The sequence below is a fragment of the Pelodiscus sinensis genome, chromosome 13 (assembly GCF_049634645.1).
Source record: "Pelodiscus sinensis isolate JC-2024 chromosome 13, ASM4963464v1, whole genome shotgun sequence".
NCBI lineage: Eukaryota > Metazoa > Chordata > Testudines > Trionychidae > Pelodiscus > Pelodiscus sinensis.
The window spans coordinates 20,173,840-20,194,672 of NC_134723.1; the positions used below are offsets into that span (position 1 = coordinate 20,173,840).

Genomic DNA, 20,833 nt, shown 5'->3' on the forward strand with positions numbered 1-20,833 from the left:
AAACTTTAATAAAACATGCCAGATTCTGAGATGCAGCATATCTCCATGTGGAAGATGGGTAAAATGGTCGTATAGGGTATGTCTACACTACAGAGGAAGATCAATGCTGCTGCTGTCAATCTTCCAGAGTTCGAATTAGCAGTCAGCTAATTTGAAGTGAGAGGGGCACTCTGGTTGATGCTGGTAACCCTGTCTTCACAAGGAGGAAGGGAAGTGGAAGGAAGAGTGCTCTTCCTTCAACTTCCTGCAGTATAGACAAAAGTCAAGTTAAGCTACTCTGACTTCAGCTACACAATTAATGTAGCTGAAGTTGCGTATCTTAATTTGACTTTGTCCCGTAGTGTAGACATACCTGTCAAGGCTGATCCCCACTCAAGCACTCCGAATGCAGAAGGTGGAGGCCCGCAAGAGAGCTTCAGAATCTTGCCTCTACAGGTACTGGTTACAAAAACTCCCCCCCCCCCCCGAATCCTATCACAGTTTTTGGGGAATTTTCTGCCATCATCAAGTGCTTTTTGACCCCTAAAAAACTCCAGGGGTGAACACTTGAAATCACCCCAAGGGTACCCCAAACTCCTTTGCCCCAAAAGAGCTTGAAAAAGAAAAGAGGGAAAAAAAGCAGCAATCTCTGGTAGCTGACCCCTCAGTCAGAGGCATGCAGATACACACAGACAAGACCTTCTAGGACACAAGAATGAAATCATCACCTTAAAAGAAGTCACTTTTATTACAAAACAAAAGATAAACTTGAGAAAGGGTTCTTGGTTGCTAGATGTTACAGAGCAACCAAGGAAAACACATTAAAAAAAACAGAGAAAAGTCTCTGGGCACAATGCTTAGATGGTGGTGAATGGGGAGGGGAGGCATAGATTCACACAGAGCAGTTCAAACCAAACCCCAAAATAAAGAAACATTACCCTGAATGGGACTGGACTCTCATTTCCCTGGTATTCACTTATAATTTTCTCTTTGTTCAGTCAGCTCCCATGTCCTGAATTTGATGGGAGGGGGGTGAGGGAATGGGAGAAGGGACATGGTAGTCCTGCCTGGGTTTAAATCATTCTGGCTACATCTACACTGCCCTTTCTTGCCCAAGAAAATATGTAAATGAGGCGAAGTGGTGAATAGCACTGCGCCTCATTTGCATACTTAATGAGCTGCCATTTTTATGCAAGGGGCTTTTGTGCAAAACTCCCCTTTTGCACAAGAGCCATTCTTCCTGAAAAAAAAGCAGCAGAACAGCTCTTGTGCAAGAGGGAGGTTTTGCACAAAAAGGAGCTATATAGATGGCTCCTTTTTGCACAAAAGCCCCTTGTGCAAAATGGCAGCTCATTAAGTATGCAAATGATGCACAGCGATATTCACCACTTCGCCTCATTTGCATATTTCCTTGCACAAGAGAGGACAGTGTAGACATAGCCTCTATGTCTCTCAACTCCTGGTTTAACTCTCCCACACAAAGAAAGCAGGCAGAGAACCTATATCCAATTCAAATTGCAACCCTCTATCTCGATTGGCTCTCCTGGCCCCTTGGCCTACACCTTTGCTAAGTATCTGAGTTAATCCCTTCGTCACCAGATGCTGGTCAGCAGTCCTCCTGTTCATGACCTACCTATAGTAAGCTCATTGTAGGACTGGGACTAGAACCCAGACTCCTAGCCTAGGCTTTAACCACCAGAGATTCCCTCCCCTTCTGTTGTGCCTGGGCCAACCTGCATGCAATGCAAGGATTATGTGGGCTTGAGCACCCAGAACTCTCTTTGAATCTTAACAGTGCCCAGACTGACAACTGGAATGAAGTCCTTAAAAGCAGCAAATGTACCTATTCCTACCTCAGATTCACTGCACGGGTCCTGGGGTTCATTCTGTTGTTGATTGTGGGGCAACATGGACTCCTGCAGAGATCAGAGAATGTGGCATCAGTGGAGGACTCACCAGTCAGAAAAAGGAAAAAATGAAAGCAGCTGAAAGAAATACTGCTCTGAAAGGTCGAAGGGCAGGACCACTCCAGAGCTAAAACTGCCTGACTAAAATTCCAACACATGAGGAGCCTGCATGATAATTAGAGCCAATTTATTCTTCCTGGTCACAGGGTCACTGTGACTTGTCATCATTTTTAGTAGGGTGATAAACTACCTGGAAACCCGAGCTGTCAGGAAAACACAGGAAATGTCCCATTAGAGAGGGAACTTCTGAAGTGAGTGCTGCTACGGTCACTCTTATAAAACACCCATGGCCACGGGCCTAGTCACTGGTGCCAGACAGTGAAGCCTCCCAGACAGGCTTCTGTTACATCAGACTGAGGGAGAGATGGAGCTGCAGGGTAAACCAATCAACACTCTATGATTTAAACACAGGCAGTTCTTAGCAGGGCCTTGCAATGAACAGGAGAGACTAGCTCAGAGCAGTTAAACATGGAGTAGACCTAATTAACCATCCTGCCTGTCTCACTTCAGTGTAGGATTGCTCCCTACATCATAAAAAGGTTTTGTCCAGTCTAGTTTTCTATGTGCCAAGAGACTGTCCCCTTTGGAGTCTGTACCCAACCCAATCAATCTCTCTGACAGGAAGCTTGATATTTAGCATAGCCATTCCCATTCATAAATCCATTTCACCCTGCCTAGTCACACACCCCTCCCTGCTTGGAGTTTACACCCTTCTGAGATCTGCAGCCTGTAATCAGGTCTCCTGTCCTCCTGTCATTGTTTAGTCAATCTAGTCAGATTTAGCTCTCCATATTTTGATCTCTTCTCCTTTCTGTGGCTGTTCACCAACTCCTTCCAGTTCACCCATCCTCCTGGGTTCACTTCCTTTCCCTTCACTTTGGTAGGTGTCTTCGGCAGGACGTTGGTGGCTCTATGAAATGCTGTGGCAGTCCCACAGAAACACTTTTCCTGGAGACGTGACACATTTTGGCAGTGGTTCCAATGGCACACCAGAAATAACCCAGCATGAGAAGTCAGTGGCTTTTAGACAGGGGAGCCTGAGAAGCCATCCAATGAGATCTTGTGTGTGCACGTGCGTGTGTGGGAGATTTCCTTTCTGTTACTTCTCTTGGTGATCCATCCCCTTCTTTGCCAAGTGGGAGTGCTCACAGCACAGCCACAGTCTTTCCATGCAGCTCACATACTCAGAGCAAACAGACTCAGTGACCTTCTAGAGCAGGGGTGGAGAACCTTTTTTGGGTCAGAAAAATCAGTCAGGAGCTGCACACGAGTGAGAAGCAAAAGAGAAAAAACAAACCCTCAATGATGTGCTCCTTGACTGAGGAGAAAGACACTCCCCACTTTCCCTTTGCACACCAGAGCCTAAAGGGGGCCCATGCTAGTAGATTTTGTGTGCTCCAGCCACACAGTTGGACAGCAAGGGGGAGGGGGCTACAATGCCAGCCCAGACTCCCCAATGCTGGGAGGGGAAGTCCCGAGCCTAGGGGGCTGGATCCAGGTAAGCTGGGGGCCCCATCCAGCACCTAGGCCTTCGGTTCTCCACTCCTGAACTGGAGAAGTCCGGGGACTTGTTATCCTTTGGATCCATTAGTTCCTCTTTTGTAAAGAGCCCCCTCTTTAAACCGCCCAACCCACATAAAATTCCTATTCAGAGGCTGACACAGTGTCTGGGTGCCCAACCTTAACAGTTCAATGTACCGAGCACTGGAGTGGGGAGGGCCTTAGCCACCCTGACCTGCACACATTGCCATGTCTGGCTTGCTTTGGTTCTTGTGGTGCCAAGGCCAGTGGAACTCACACTTCTAGACTGAGTCCAGAGACTCATATTTCTTACCTAGCTGCCTTAACTGGTATTACCTGGGGTTCAGGGCTCTGTGCTTATGGAAGCACATAGCAGCCTCTCCAGGGGCAAAGACTAACTAGAGCCTAGACATGGAAGCCATCCTTGGCAACAGCTGCACTAGCAAACAGATGTTCCCAGCCCAAATGAGAGCAGTTGGTGCTGAGTGAAACCCAGTGCTTGGCACAAGACAGAATACAGCATATACCACCCAAAGCCTTCCTGCCCACGGCAGCCCCACTGATACCCAGAGCTCAGTCTCATCTCTAAATAAAGACTGAGGGGTTGTTTATAAGGCTCTGTCTCCAGCCTCTTTCAGACAATGTGCTCTACCTGGCAATCCATGAAGAAAGGTCTGGGCATGCTCAGTGCAGCACTGTTGCTTTTATTTGTGGCCTAGTTTTGCTCTTTTGACTTTTCTAATTGCAAGGTGTGTGGCCCTCCTACAGCAGGACCAGAAGCTACATTCAAATGCCCATGTCTAGCCCACCTAGTAACCTAGCACAAAATCACAGTCTCTTCATAATGACCCTACTGGATCTAGATCAGATCCAGATCTGCCCTTTGTAGTTTAGGCCCATCTCTGTAATAAACAGATCAAAACAGGACAGTGATTTGGATCTAGGCCAGGAGACTGAAAGGAGGGACTTTTCCAGAACCCCGAGGTGTGGGTTTGATAAGAACTTTCTCTCAGACATCCAGGCTCTCTGGCCTATCTGCCATCTTTGCACACAATCAGCCATGAATGTTCCTTTAAATAGCAGATGATCAGTGTTAGTTCTTGAGCTCTCATTCTCCTGCCAGGAAATGAGTTTTCTTAGCCCTGGGCTACACTAGGGAGTTATTTCGAAATAACTCCCCTTATTTCAAAATAACAAGCAGGGCATCCATACTACCAAGCCTATTATTTTGAAATAATGGGCCGCTTATTTCGAAATAACAACTCCTGCTTTCCATTGTTTCTTCGAAATAGCGGTAGTGTGGATGCTCTACTGCTGCTATTTTGAAATAACTACTACACAGAGTAATTCAAACTAATTACTCTCCAGTGCTTCCTTTGGCTCTAAGTCTAGATAGCACATCCACATTAACAGACCCTGCCTCAGCTATATCTAGACTGCAGACTTCTTTCGGAAGTACCTTCTTTCAGAAGAGATCTTCTGAAAAAACTTCTTCCAAAAGACCGCGTCCACACACAAAAGTGCATCTAAAAAGCGATCTGCTTTTTCAAAAGATAGCATCCACACTGAATGGATGCTATCTCACATTTAAGCTGTGATTAAGATTTGGTGGTGATGGGGGACTTCAGCTATCCAGACATATTTTGGGAAACTAACACAGCGGGGCACAGGCTATCCAATAAGTTTCTGGACTGCATTGGAGACAACTTTCTGTTTCAGAAGGTTGAAAAAGCTACCAGAGAAGAAGCTGTTCTGGATTTGATTTTAACAAATAGGGAGGAACTAGTTGAGAACTTGAAAGTGGAAGACAGTATGGGGGACAGTGATCATGAAATAATAGAGTTCATGATCTTAAGGAAAGGTAGAAGGGAGACAGCACAATTGAGGTAATGGATTTCAGGAAGGCAGATTTTGATAAGCTCAGAGAACTTGTAGGTAAGGTCCCATGGGAAGCAAGACTGAAGGGAAAAACAACTGAGGAGAGTTGGAAGTATTTCAAAGGGACGTTGTTAAGGGCCCAAAAGCAAACAATTGCGCTGTGTAGGAAAGATAGAAAATACGGCAAAAGACCAGCTTGGCTTAACAAGGAGATCTTGCATGATCTCAAAATAAAAAAGGAGTCCTATAAAAAATGGAAACTAGGACAAATAACAAAGGATGAATATAGGCAAGCAACATGGGAATGCAGGGGCAAGATTAGAAAGGCAAAGGCACAAAATGAGATCAAACTAGCTACAGGCATAAAGGGAAACAAGAAGACCTTTTATAAATACATTAGAAGCAAGAGGAAAACCAAGGACAGGGTAGGCCCACTGCTCAATGAGGAGGGAGAAGCAGTAACAGGAAACTTGGAAATGGCGGAGATGCTCAATGACTTCTTTGTTTCGGTCTTCACCGAGAAGTCTGGAGGTGTGCCTAATGTAGTGAATACAAGCAGAGAGAGGGTAAGTTTAGAAGATAGGATACACAAAGAACAAGTTAAAAATCACTTAGGAAAGTTAGATGTCAGCAAGTCACCAGGACCTGATGAAATGCATCCCAGGATACTCAAGGAGCTGCTAGAGAAGGTATCTGAGCCTTTAGCTATGATCTTTGAAAAATCATGGAAGACAGGGGAGATACCAGAAGACTGGAAAAGGGCAAATATTGTGCCCATCTATAAAAAGGGGAATAAGAACAACCCAGGAAACTACAGACCGGTCAGTTTAACGTCTGTCCCAGGGAAGATAATGGAGCAGGTAATTAAGGAAATCATATGCAAACACTTGGAAGGTAATAAAGTGATAGGGAATAGCCAGCATGGGTTTGTGAAGAACAAGTCATACCAAACTAATCTGATAGCTTTCTTTGATAGGATAACGAGCCTTGTGGATAAGGGAGAAGCGGTGGATGTCATATACCTAGACTTTAGTAAGGCATTTGATACGGTCTCGCATGATATTCTTATTGATAAACTAGGCAAATATAACTTAGATAGGGCCACGATAAGGTGGGTGCATAATTGGCTGGATAACCGTAGTCAGAGAGTTGTTGTTAATGGTGCTAAATCCTGCTGGAAAGGGATAACAAGTGGAGTTCTGCGAGGGTCTGTTTTGGGACCCGTACTGTTCAATATCTTCATCAATGATGTAGATATTGGGATAGAGAGTACGCTTATTAAGTTTGCAGATGATACCAAACTGGGTGGGGTTGCAACTTCTTTGGAGGATAGGGACATAATTCAAAATGACCTTAGCAAGTTAGAGAAATGGTCAGAGGTAAACAGGATGAAGTTTAATAAAGAGAAATGCAAAGTGCTCCACTTAGGAAGGAACAATCAGTTCCATACATACAAGATGGGAAGCGACTGTCTAGGAAGGAGCATGGCGGAAAGGGATTTAGGGGTCATAGTGGACCACAAGTTGAATATGAGTCAACAGTGTGATGCTGTTGCAAAAAAAGCAAATATGATTCTAGGTTGTATCAACAGGTGTGTTGTAAGCAAAACTCGTGAAGTCCTTCTGCCGCTCTACTCTGCACTAGTTAGGCCTCAGCTGGAGTACTGTGTCCAGTTCTGGGCGCCACATTTCAAGAAAGATGTGGAGAAATTGGAAAGGGTACAGAGAAGAGCGACAAGAATGATTAAAGGTCTAGAGAACATGACCTATGAAGCCAGGCTTCATGAACTGGGCTTGTTTAGTTTGGAAAAAAGAAGATTAAGGGGGGACATGATAGTGGTTTTCAAATATCTAAAAGGGTGTCACAAGGAGGAAGGAGAAAATTTGTTCCTCATGGTTTCTGAGGACAGGACAAGGAGTAATGGGTTTAAAGTGCAGCAGGGGAGGTTTAGATTGGACATTAGGAAAAAATTCCTAACTGTCAGGGTGGTCAAATATTGGAATAAATTGCCAAGGGAGGTGGTGGAATCTCCCTCTCTGGAGATATTTAAGAACAGGTTAGATAGACATCTGTCAGGGATGGTGTAGACGGAGCTTGGTCCTGCCTTGTGGGCGGGGGGCTGGACTCGATGACCTCTCGAGGTCCCGTCCAGTCGTATGATTCTATGATTACTATGGATGGAGTGGCCACCAGGGCACCTGTGCTTTTTCCTCTTTACTTTTCTTTCGAAAGAACTCTCTCTTCCCTGTCCACACACGCCCTTTTCTGAAAGAGCTCTCTTGGAAAAAGGCTTCTTCCTCTTAGAAAGAGGTTTACCAATGCCAGAAAAACCCCTCTGTTCTTTCCATTTACTTTAGGAAGAACATGATTGCAGTGTGGATGTAACTCAAGTTTTGTTGGAAAAATGGCTCTTTTTCCGAAAAAACCCCCTGTAGTGTAGACATACCCTCAGGTTAATTTCGAGGCTCCTCCATAGGATTGACACGCTATTTTGTAATTATTATTTCAGGAGTTATTTCAAAATAAATTATTTCGAAATAATTTTCTAGTGTAGAGACATGTCCGTAGAGATGTAAACAATACAGGCGTCCCATCATCTCCTTGGGATGAACTATATGGGCTTGTGCATGTCCATTATTTGGTATTGCAAGGAATGTATTTGTCCTGATCGTGTCCCTTTCTGGTGTTTGTGTGTATATATGAACATGTTACTGCACCTTTAAAGGGTAGGATAGGGCTCTGAGTTAGCCATGCTTGTTCAGCTCAGCAGAAGTGGTCTGTGGTTTAAAGAGCAGCAGGAGGTTGTAAGTTCCATTCCTGATGACACCTGCATGCAGTTAGCTGACACTTTTGCTGTCTGTGTGTGCATCTGCTATGAAGTGTTATACCAACAACTCCCCTACAGTGCCCCTAGGCTGTGTGAACATGTAAGAAGTTATTCATATACATTTATTCAAATAAGATTCCTGAGGTCACTTTGATGTAACTTGTGATCGTTTCAATTTATTTTCCACATATACTCATACGGGTACATTTCTGTTCAGGAGAAATATTCTCTGAAAGCAAGAGATGCATGTATCTTTGTGGTGGCGTGCGTGTGTGGGGAGGAGGGGCAGTGAGTACCATGAGTCCTTGTACAAGTGGTTATACCAAAGTTCCCCATGGAAGCGACTCCTTCGAGCACTTCCTCCACAGTTAATAAAAGTTTAATTAATCCAAACTAGGGACAGAAGCAAAATCATGTGACTCAGATGACCAATCACATGGTACCAGTAATAAAGCTGAAGCGCTGAGTGTATAACAGCAAATAATCTGCACTGAGCTGAGACGGTGTTCCAGGAACTAACATTTGAAATCACAAAGAATTTCATTAAAAAAAATCACAGCTTGCAAATGGGAAAAATGAAATTCATCATTAAATTATTTGTTCACTCAGGTCCAAGTGAAGAGGCAGAAGTTACTGTGCTCTCTCTCGCTCTCAATCTGTGAAGTGCAATGGCTAGCAGATACCTCAGTCACAGTTCTTAGCTAATCTTCCCTTCAGCGGCTGTTCAGGAGAACGCTGCAGTCATCTTACAAAAAAGGGAGGGGGAAAAATGGGAGCTGCTGTCTGTATGATTGAAAAGTAATTCCTCGCATCACTCAAAGCATCCTCCTGGCTCAGGCATTGCTGTTCCTTGCTTGGAGAAAGCCCCATCTTTGCAGTCAGTTGCTGGGTGGTCTGTCTCTTAATTACAGGGTTAATGTGATGTTACTATCAGGCGAAGTTTTTTAACCTGATAATGAGTAGGAAGCAGCTGTAGCTTGGAAAATGTAATAATTGCACAGTGGAGCGATCTAATTATAAGGTGTGTATCCAGTGCCTCCATGTTTACTTAGTGGAGCATGAATTCCCTCTAAAGCAGCAGCCACAGCACACTCCATTTCTTGCAAGGGAATGTAACTGCATGGGGGATGCTAATTCATGTGGGGGAGGCAAGTCATGGCTTGCTTCTCTTGGGGCCTACATGCTTGGGCTGCAATTGAGGCTCGAACTGACTCTGGACTCAGGAGAGATTTGTCCTGTAAACACTCCTCCTGCAGCACCCAATCAGATGCTGTGTAATTTCAGCTGGGGTGTTAGAAAGCAGAAGGGAAGGGAACCTGCCTCATTAAGGGTCTGTGAGCTCAGCACGGAAAGCATCCCACTAGGACCAGGAGCCCAACTCAGGTTTCTGCCAGTGAGGGGAGAAGCTGACAGCCTCTGGCCCCTGGGCAAGATGGAAGGAGGGCAGCTTTGCACTCCTGGAAGGGGTGGGGCTAAGGGCAGAAGAGGTGGGGCTGGGTGACCCTGCCTTCAGCACTACCTGGAGCACAGTACCTCCCTCCCTGCCCCAGCCCTAGCCCTCAGAGCCGCATGGAGTGGGTGGCACAATGGTTCGGTGGTGATTTAAAGGACCCGGAGTTCTGACCAATGTCTCTGCCACAGTAGCAGTAATGCTGACCAGATCCCTTTGAATTGCCAGGCTCCATGGCAAATTCCCCTTTTGTCCCCTGCTCCCTCGTAGGTGGGCCTGCTTCCACTGCCATGCTGAGCATCAACCATGAGGCTGCTGGAGCTGCAGTATGCTCAGCGCTCCCTCTAGGATGGGGAGTTGAAGTAGAGTTTGCCCCACCACTGTGCACAGACCTGACAGGGTGCAGGCCTCTAGGGCTGCATGGTATTTCCCATACGTTTCATACACACCTTATCATTGACATGGGGGGGGGGGCTCTGCCATTTGCTTGAGTGCTACACTGGCATCATGAACGTGTTCTAAATCCCATATGGGGAACAGTGAGCACCAAGCACTGTGCTCTCTACTAAGACTTACACCATGATATCTGATCTATGCCTTCTATGGCAAGAATGCTCCTTTGCTCTAGACCTGACTGCCAGGGGCTTCTTTAATCAGGTAGAAAGTCTAAAGGTAAAGCCATGTCAGGGGCCAGGGGATGGAGACTGATGGATGGTATTAAGATGTAGCAAATGGGAATCTACGTGTAGAGCTTACAGAGCTCTGTTTTGGTTGTCTGAGAGACATGGGCCTGGAATACCATTCCCACTCCTGGGAGGGAGTGTTATTTAGTGGTTCAAGGAATAAAACAAAAAGGATCTGTCTCCTTAATGCTACCACTGTTCCCTGCAATTTGGGCCAAGCACCTTAGCTTCTCTGGATATGTCTACACTGTACATGCTAAGCCCCCGTTTGTGCCACATTCTCCTTTTGTCCACACACAGATCAATCTGACTCAGGCTAGCCAGCATTCAGGAACAAGGTCCTCGGATCCTGTTGGAGCGGAATCACAGCAGAACTCAGGCTCTGAGCACCCACCATATTCCCAGCCCTGTCATTGTGCAGTGTGGATGGAGGACACCTCAGAAGGGCTGTGTAGTGCAGAGTGGAGGCATTAGCTTGGCTGTGAGAGCCAGGTCCAGTAATTGCAAATCCAGGCTGACGGTGCAGTGTGGATGCTCAGGCACTGATGTGGAAAGTTCGCAAGCCTGTCCCACAGTGTTGAGTGAGTGTAGTCACGCCCTCCTGTACCTCAAAGCAGGTACCTGTAAAACCGGGATAATAAAATCCTTCTCTCCCTGCCAGGGAGGTTGTGAAACTCCATTAATCTGTGTAACATGCTTTCAGTTATTCAGGTGAAAGGGCACAAGACAGGGCCAGGGAGTTATAATTGTAACAGCATAAACCTCCAACAGCATCTCCTTGCACAGAACATCTGCACCCCCGTCCTCCTTCCATTGTTCTGCTACTGCTTCTCCCTTTCTTTCCCTCCCTGCCACGCTTTCCTCCCCCAAACACCTGCCAGTAAGCAGCCCTCACTGAAGATCCAGGTTCAAAGGGCTCTCCCTGCCTCCCCGGCAGTACCTTGCGCAGTCCCGGCCGGCTGCCGGAAAGAGCAGCATGTTAATTGGCGAGGTATTTCCAGTAAGTGCCCTGTTTCATTATGCAGCCCTCTCTTCTGTCTCCAGGAGCAGGGCCTCTGTGTGTAACCTCTTTGTTCCTGGATAAGATCAATGGACAGTGGTGCAAGAATTGCCGCCTAACCTTTTCTGTGGAACAAAAGGTGAAAGCAAGAGTGGGAGGAGGGACGCTCGCGGCTGCTAGGGAAGCTGGAAAGTTTTGTCTTCGTTAGATCCGACAGCCCAGGAATGTATGCCTAGTGCAGCTCTTTTGCTAGCAGCTCTGCTCTTTACCTCGATAGAGGTGACCCTACTGGCTCAAGTCAGCATGGGGAACTCACTGTCATAGGAGAGTGTCTCCATTAGCGGAGGTTCCCATCAAATCACCAGATTCTCAAATTATCCAGCATATTAGCACAGCTGGGACTCAAAGTGGGAATCCTCAAGGACTCAGTCAGCAGAGCTACAAACTGAGATAAAATACAGTCTCCCCTTAGGATGACCAGATAGCAAGTATGAAAGATCAGGTCAGGAAGGTAATAGAACCCATAAGAACATAAGAATGGCCATACTGGGTCAGACTAGCAGTCCATCTAGCCCATATGCTGACAGAGGCCAATACCAGATGCCCCAGAGGGAGGGAACACAACAGGTAATCCTCACGTGATCCCTTCCCTGTCACTCATTTCCAGACAAACAGAGGCTAGGGATACCATTCCTACTCATTCTGGGTAACTCATAGACCTAACCTCTATGAATCTATCTAGCTCTTTTTTGAACCCTGTTAAAGTCCTAGCCTTCACCACATCTTCTGGCAAGGAGTTCCACAGGTTGACTGTGCACTGAGTGAAAAAACCTTTCTTTTGTTTGTTTTAAACCTGCTGCCTATTAATTTCATTTGGTGATCCCTAGTTCTTATATTGTGAGAATAAGTAAATAACTTTTCCTTATTCACTGTTTCCATATAAGGAAAAGCTCCAACTACCTGTATTGTCCCTATAAAAACTAAGAGGACATCTGCTTGCCCTACCTCTCAGAGGCTGAGATGGGAGGAGTCATGAATGGGCAGATTCTCTTGGGTCTCCTCCTCCTGGCCAAGCTGACGTGCTCTCATTCAGGAGTGTCCACCTCCTGGCCAACTTGATTGGAACTATATTGAGATGGTTTGAGCCAGGAGTTCTCTCCTTTGGCTGAGCCAGCGGGAGTGGCACAGAGCTGCTGTGGGTTGGAAGTCTTTTTCAGAGGCACTGCATCCCCAAACAACAAAGCAGCTGCACATGGAAACTTGCAGGAGTGTGTGAATATCTCGGGACAGGAGAGGAAAAGGCATTTTGTGATTATTACAAAATGAAGCCTTAAAAGTAAAAGGTTCCCCATCTTAGGCTGTGACTGAACTGGATTTTGAAACTCAGACCCTCTTCAAATGGGGATGTGTTCCTGACTTGGGACAAAACCGAGAAGTGCTTTCAGGAATGGTTCACTCCCTGACAGAATTATATAGGAAGGGGAGGCCATTATGCCATGACTCAGTGTGGAAACAAATCTCAAAACAGGGAAACGACAACAGAGACTGAGCCAAGCCTGTTCCACTCTTGTTTCACCTCCAGATTTTTTCTCCTCTCTTGCCATTTTTAGGAGCTCTTTGCAAAGGAGATCAAGGTCACTGTCACCCCATTTTATAGATGGGGAAACTGGAGCACAGAGCAGTGAAATGACTTGTCCAAGGCCACCCAGCAAGTCAGTGATGGACCTGGAAATAGAACCTAGATATTTATTTTCTGTAGTCACTAATCAGGACAATAGAATCACTCACACCCAAGCAGGTCTGCTTTTCTAGCCATCCACAGAATGAGTGTGTGTCTAACATATTATGCACTCCCCCTCTCTGATAACACAAAGCTGTCTTTTAGGCACCTCAGATTCACAATAATTCCCTTACAAACACACAATTCCTGTGCTCACCTGCATGCACACAGAAGTGCCCATATATGTGCAGACACAAAGGCCCAGCCTACTCTTGAAGCATACTTCTAGGGTTCATTGCCTACACAACCTTTGCAAATGTCTCTCTTTGATCCACAATAATTACTCTGTGCAAATGATTTTATGATGTAATTAATCAAACAAGAGGAATGGGAAAAGCTGAGTGGAACTCTTGACTCTCTCATCTCAAGTCCTTCTGTCATGGTCTGTGAGCATCTCCCCCATCTCTCTATGCTGGGAAATATCCTGTGGGTCAACTAGGAAGTTGAGCAACACCAGTTATTCAAGAGATTGTCATTCCCCACAGCACGTCCTACACATAACTCTTTTACCAGAAAAGATTCCCTCCCTTTATTGCACAGATTAAAAAGAGAAAGTTCTTCTGCCTGCGTATCATGTCATGAGATGCAACTCCCCTTTTTCCAGCTCAGTGAGCTTTCCATCTTGGTAATGGCAGACAAGGAAGCTGTCAGGCCAATTTAGAACACCACCATGTTCTCTCTCCAACCCTCTTTGGTGCCCATTTCCTCTGAGGATATGTTTGAAGATGATGAATCTGTTGACAGCCCCCTTGCACATGGCTATGTTAAGTACAGATTCTTCATAGCTGAGTCATGCAGCTACCTCAGGAGGGGTTATGTGCAAATGCCCCATCTACATCCTTACTAAGAATTACTGCCTGGTCCTGTAAACCCTGGGTGCTCCTTTCTGGGTCTAAATGCAGTACCAGGAGGGATAACACAAATACAATGAAGGAAAAGAAGATGAGAAAGCAGAAGGATGAGCTGTGTGTGAACAGAGTTGTATCATCTACATGTGATACAACAGAGAGGAGTGTGGCATAAATACCCAGATGAAGAGAGGGAGGGATTGATAAATAGGGTTGGCGTAGGGAGGGGGAGGAAATGGGAGGGCAGAGAATGTGAACGTGCCGCAGAGAGACTGAGAAGGGGACCGAGACACAAGGAGGATTAAGGGATGCGGTTGGTTTGGGGCTGGATAAGGTGGCATCAAGTCATGTTGTCAGAGTGGAGGTTAAAACTGCAGTGATGTATGCGGAGTGGGGCCAGGACGGGAGCCATTTCCCCACAAGAGCAGTAACACCATTATTAATAATTTGGAGGTGACTGAATGCGAACTGTTGAATGTCCTGTCAGTGCTGCAGAACTGGGCAGGGATTAGCACAAATTGCTGGACATTTATGTTTGAAGACTATTTAACAGTGCGACAGCAGGCAATGGTGGGGGGAGGGGAAGAGGGAGGGATGAGAAGGGGAGTTAGCCTGAAAATACTGGGGATGCTCTGGTTGGGAGAGAATCTGGAGCAATAGCCCCCCTCCCATGGAAGGGCAATGACAGGGCCCAATCTCTCCTTGATCCTCCTCTTCCCTGCCTCTTGCAAGCTGGTACCCATCACTCTAAGCCAGTTCTGCATCTCCCCTGGTGCACCCTCTGTCTCTCTCGCATGCACACAAGAAAGGGCCTGAGGCCCAGGGTAGCAGGTAGGGGGAGGAGGTTTGACTTCAGCATATGGAACCTCCTGCCTGTCCCTGCAGGGGCAATTAACTGGAAGTAGGTCCCATTACACCAAGGTCCCCCAGTCTGCTGCCTCTCCTTCCACAAGGCAGAGCACAGCAGTGTTCCTAATGCATTAGCACTGAGCTCTGGGCAAGGACTCTCTGAGGATAGATGTGGGACAGATTGTTCTGCACGGAGGGGAATGGCTTCTCATTCGGAAAGTCACTGTTTGTGCAAAAGCATGTGTGGGGCGGCTAGGAATCAAGCATGGATGATGAAGACTCAGACCCAAGTGGAATTGGCCATGGATGGCAGTGTTTTGGTCAAGGATGGCATCACACACTACAGATGGCACCTTCCCCTGCTCATCACCCTGTTAGCTGAAAATCAGAAATGGAAATGAAAACATGCTTGCAAATGTTAGTGCTGCTAGATCAATGTGGGCGGATTAGCAAAGCCATTCGGCTGCTCAGTGCTGTTTGTGTGCCATGCCCATGCCGCATGGAGTACAGCACAGTCCAGTGGCTCCACTAATCTACCAGCCAAACCCCTTTATAAGTAAATCAATCTCTGCCATGTGGATCCATAGGAGGGCCAGTTGCTCTTGATCCGTTCACTCAGAGCCACACTTGAATGAGTAACAAATGTCAGGTTCCCAAGGTCCATTGCTCGCTAGGGGGAACAAGGGCAGGGCTAGGAGCAGATTAGAGGCTGCTTTCAGACAGTGTAATGAGCAAGAAGTTAATCTCAAATAGAGACACTTGGAGCTCCCCACACCTGCCAGGAGGAATTGCTGGTGGATGGGATGTTCGCTCACTTCCACCCCCAAGCTGGTTTGTGTAGAGAGCAACCTCTGGAAATGCTTTTTAGGTGTACTGTTTTCTCTTTACAGTGTGGATGCTTTATCCAATTGTATTTGAAATACAAGTTCCATAATAACAACCATAATTCACTAATCATATTTAACCAGAGCTTTTTCTTCTTACTGCCTTTATTAAAATAATTGACCTCAAATATACAGAGGATCCTGATGGCCTTTGTCCATTCCAAAGTGAACTGTTCTATCACAGGAATGTTTTCTATGTTTCCTAGAGTTTTGGTGGCTTGACCATTCCCATCATAAGACACTAGAAGATTTACCCCGTGTTGTGCAGGTCCTTAACTCAATTAATTTTTGTTTTTTGAAAAATGTATTGCTCTGGAGTGGGCTAGGAATAAGTCTGCAAGGTGTCCCTGGGGAGAGAGGACAACCCCAGCCCTCTCACTGCAGAAGCTTGGGACCAAGTGAGAATCACTTCTCCATGGCTGCTGCAGCTCCAGTGGGCACAGCTCGGGGAGGACTTGGGGCAGGTCTGGATTTGTCTGTCCCTTGTGCTCCCTAGCCAGAGTGAGGAATGCAACAAACTGTGCACTTTCCCCTCACTTCCTGATGAAGGGAAATAGACAAAAATGTTCCCATACGAATTGTGGGGGAAAGCTCCAGCTCCCTAAAGGGTGCCCGGGAAGTGAGAGACTCAGAGCTGGGGCAGTCCCAGGTGGGGAGGGGGCACCCCTCCTTCCCCTCCCCCCGCCCCCTCCCGCCGCTCCAGCCAGTTCCTTTTACCTGCCTGGTAATTCTGTCTCTTTTATGTATGGTTTTATGAGAAGCAATCCTGTTCCAGGCACATCCCTTTTTCCTGGCACAATCAAACCCTTGCCTTGCTTGAAGTTATGGTAAGAGGAAGCTATATTCCAAAATTGATGGTCCTAGCTCTTAACGATTAGGAGGAGTTCCTGAACAAACAGACAGACAAACTCTCTCAAATCTATAGTAGATTGTTTCCAGTTATTTATGATATTAACTGTTTGGGCTGAAAGTTTCCAGGCTGGGTATCTGACTTAGATTGATTTAGTTTTAAAAACTTTCATCCATTTAGCAGCTAATAACACCAGCAATTCTGTCTGCACAGAGTATTCTCCCCTCATAACACTGATGTGCTGACTGCATATGCATCATCCCCACACAACAAATGAACATGTTCCAAGCCACGTTGCAGGTCTTTCCCAGTAATGGGTCGTCCTGTCTGCCACCAGCTGCTAGGGTGTTGGGAACACTAACATAGAGCAGAAAAACGGTGTCTCCTGAGAGTTGGCTAGAAACAGAGTGGGGAAGGGGGCAGGAATAGGATGGGTAGCAGCAGAAATAAATCTGATCATGTAATTAAAGACTGTGTGATAATTAAGGTTATGAGTCTTTCACAGAGATCATGGAAGTCACAGATTCTGTAACCTTCCATGACCTCCAGAGCCTGTGCAGTGGCCAGTGTGGCCACCTGAGCAGCTTGGTTGCACCTGAGCTGGCTGCATGGGCCACTTCCTCCCAGCTGCAGCAGGGGTCTACAGCCATCCTGCCCCAGAGCACTAGCTACGCCCTTGGCCTGTCCCTTGCCCCCCAGCACCCAAGGTCTAGTTCAGGGTATATCATACAAGTAAAGAACAGATCACGGGCCATGATTTTTTGTTTATTACCCATGAACTGTCCTTGACTTATTAAAATACTCATGACCAAAATGTAGCCTTAATTGTAATACACATGCACAAAGGGGCCAAAACAAGATTGCAAGCAGGGCTGGCCTTACCATGAGGTGAACTGAGGCGGCCGCCTCAGGTGCCAGACTGGGGTGAGGTGGGGCGCCACTAGGACCCACAGTGTAGAAAATTGTGTCTGCTGCTGGTGCATATGTATTTGCTCTGTTCTAGAGAGGGGGCATCATTTGAGCTCCCCGCCTCAGGTGCCAAAATGTTGTGGACCGTCCATGATTTCAAGGCAACCTTAATTCCATAGTTTCCCAGCTTTCATGGGCTTGACTTTTAAACATTTACTGTAGTTTCTGGGTCTGTAATATAAATTGCTCCATTTACCATACGCTTTGTCTGCACTGGGAATTTGCCCTGAATGTAGCAACCAATGGACAGTCTCAGCACAAAGTTTAGCTTTGCTTGTCAACAAGTGGGGTTTGCACCAGGGCAATTATAATTGCTGTATTGGGGCAAAATCCCAGTGCAGATAAGCCCCATGCATCTTACACATGCCAAATTTTCATTTATGGGTGCTTAAAATTAATCACCTAAGTCCCTGTGTAGGTACCTAAATGCTGGAGCTTCAGTACCTCTGGAAATTAGGCCATGTAATTGGATGTCCAAAGGAGGATACAAAGGTGGGAATTCCAAAAGCACCTCAAGGCTTTACCACATGACAACTTAGTCACAGCAAATGCATGGTGTGAACATATAGTGCAGCGTAGATCTACCTCCTGACTAGCTGTGCACAAGGCCTCAGTGATTTAGGACAAGCCCTCAGTAATTTAAGAGCCTAAGTCCCAAGTCACTTATGCAGTTTTGAAAATGACACTACCTATTCCAGCATCAAATGTTTTGGCCTATGCAGCTAAAAGAGGCTTCCATTTTCCTCTCTGTGAGGAAAGAAGTTGCATATTACATAAACCAATTAATTTCACAAGCCACCAATGATCTTTTTACAATGGAGAAACTCAGGTGCAGATGGGTAACTTACCCCTGATCATGCAACAAATCTGACTGTCAAAAATGAAAGCTCAAAGTTGTGACTCCCAGTCCCCCTGTTTAATTGCTTGATAATTCTTCCTTTGTAGAATTGGAAGTTGATTCCCACTCCTGCTCCAACCACAAGGTACACTTCCTGTGAAAGACTGGCAAGAAGATTCTAGTCATCTGATTTGCTAATGTACATGGGCATTGTGCTCTGCACAGATATAATCTTACTAAAAGAAAAAGTCCATGTGCTCATTATTCTTTGTTGTTCATTTCCATCTTATAACTACAGTAGTAACTACCTCAATTTGCAACATTTCACAGGGCAAAGGACTGACTGTCCCTTAGGTTCACTTGAGGACATCAACTACTCCCAGTCAGTCATTAACCCCCAGCAATTATTACCTAAGTAATGGTGCTTCCATCTTGTCTTTCAGCCTCAAAATTCCTTACACTATCCCTTGGAAGCAAATAATAATCACTCACTATGCTCTGCCTCATGCATGTGTGTGCATGCGCGCGCGTTCGTGTCTCTCTCTCTCTCTGTCTCTCTCTGTCTCTCTCTCTCTCTCTCTCTCTCTCTCTCTCTCGGAACCTTAGTATCATACTTCCAGCCATTCTCCAGAAGTGTTAAATCAGTCTCACTGGTGTCCATTAAGCTTTTAAGTGAGTTGTCTGCAGACCAGATACAATGTGGGGGCAGAGAAAGCAGGGAGAGAGAACAACAATTTAGAGCAACATGAAGATGCTGCCTCTGGAGCAGGTAATGAATAAGAATGAACCCATTGAAACACCAGGCTGCTTCCAGAGCTCTGCTCTGGCTCATGCTCCGGAACCCACTTTAATTTTATGCTGTAGTTACCTGTCCCATCCTCAAATAAAACAAAGATTTAGAAGGGAATATTCAATTAAACAGGCTGCTTGGTTCTCTAAGTTTCTTGCTCTCTTACTCTCATTCTCCTCACACACAGAAGATCTTAGCAATACAGTTAAATGTTTGCATGGAAATCTGGCTACAGGAATGGGTCCCCATTAGGGATGAATCTACAGGGTGCTAGACATAGTCGGATGAGGTGTGTGCTCACTTTCTGATATAATCATGTTTTTTGTTGTAACTGGGGGTATGTCTACACTACAGAGTTTTTTTGGAAAAATGACCGTTTTTCCAAAAAAACCTCACTTACGTCCACACTGCAATAGAGTTCTTTCGGAAAAACCCTCTGAAACAGAGGGGTTTTTCCAACATTGGTAAACCTCTTCCTATGAGGAAGAAGGCCTTCCCTGAAAGAGCTCTTGAGGAAAAAGGCATGTGTGGATGGGGAGGAGGGAGTTCTTTCGATAGAAAAGGAAAGAGGAAAAAGCACAGGTGCTCTGGTGGCCGTTCTGCCCATAGTAATCACAGCTTACATGCGAGATAGCGTCCATTGAGAGTGGTCACTATCTGTCGAAAAAGCAGATCGCTTTTTCAATGCATTTCATCAGTGTGGATGCTCTCTTTTGGAAGAAGTTTTTTCAGAAGATCTCTTCTGGAAAAGCTTCTTCCAAAAGATGCCTGCAGTCTAGACATAGCCTGAGTTACCCTCTTACAGTCACATACCCTGTGTTAGCCCTCCCTCCATGGGTCTCACCTTCAGGCAAAGGAAGGATAGCGAAGCAAGGGCGATTAATGTAAGTGATAAAGAAGAGAAAGTAGTACTCATGAGTCCCTGGGACTTGGACTGGTATTTGTATGACCAAGGACAGAGGTACTAAATGGCAGTGTAAGGAGGTCTACATCTTGGAGATGTCAGAGTGAAGCACGGGAGGATAATGATTGATACTTCAATACTATCCTATCATGTGGATTAGAAAATTCTGATACAGAGAGAGATGGATAAAAAAAGAGAAAGATGATGGATTGATGGTATGAAAGATTTCCAGCCAATAAGGGTAGATGTTATTCCAAGGCTGGGAATGGGATCCTTGAAGAACTGCAAGGTAAGAGCCAATTACTGTGGTTTTTCTTCCTCCTTGGATTCTCTTTTAGACTCCTTTTCTCCCCTCCCACGTATCCTACCCTGGCATTAAAGCTTCCTTGGGCCAAAGATGTGATTCCCTGGGACATCATTTAACTTTGCTGAGTTCTAACTACTCTGGGAGAGACATACATCATTCTTCTTCCTTCCAGATGGATATCTCCCAGCCTGCAATGCATACAATGGTCCCGACTGGCCTAGACCTCGCAAATCTATATTCAGTACAAGAGTCATACATTTGTTTCAGGACTCATGATGTCACAATGTCCTGCCTTTATGCTGTGATGCCATTTGTGATGTTGCGATGACATCACATGAAGGTGCAGGTGGAATGACATGGTTGTTTCACCACCTGGGTTAATACCAATAGGTGGTGACATGCAGAGTAAGGGTTGCAGAGTGTGAGTCTTAGCTGGCTTGGCTGCCAAGATTTCCACGGGGGGTGGGAGGGGGCAATTCTCACCCAGTTCCTTTGGGTGCTCTAGCTGG

General features: G+C 45.9%; 1 long non-coding RNA gene across 1 annotated transcript in view; it reads right to left on the reverse strand.

Moving 5' to 3' along the window:
* The window catches only part of LOC112546146 (uncharacterized), a 41,965-nt gene extending 21,436 nt beyond the window's left edge, over nt 1–20,529 (reverse strand). Inside the window, exons 1-3 of the long non-coding RNA XR_003089776.2 lie at nt 20,386–20,529; nt 18,334–18,487; nt 1,833–1,895 (exon numbers count right to left, since the gene is read on the reverse strand). This is a non-coding gene — a long non-coding RNA (uncharacterized LOC112546146). The remainder of the gene's footprint in view (nt 1–1,832; nt 1,896–18,333; nt 18,488–20,385) is intronic.
* Between the last annotated feature and the right edge of the window lie 304 nt (nt 20,530–20,833).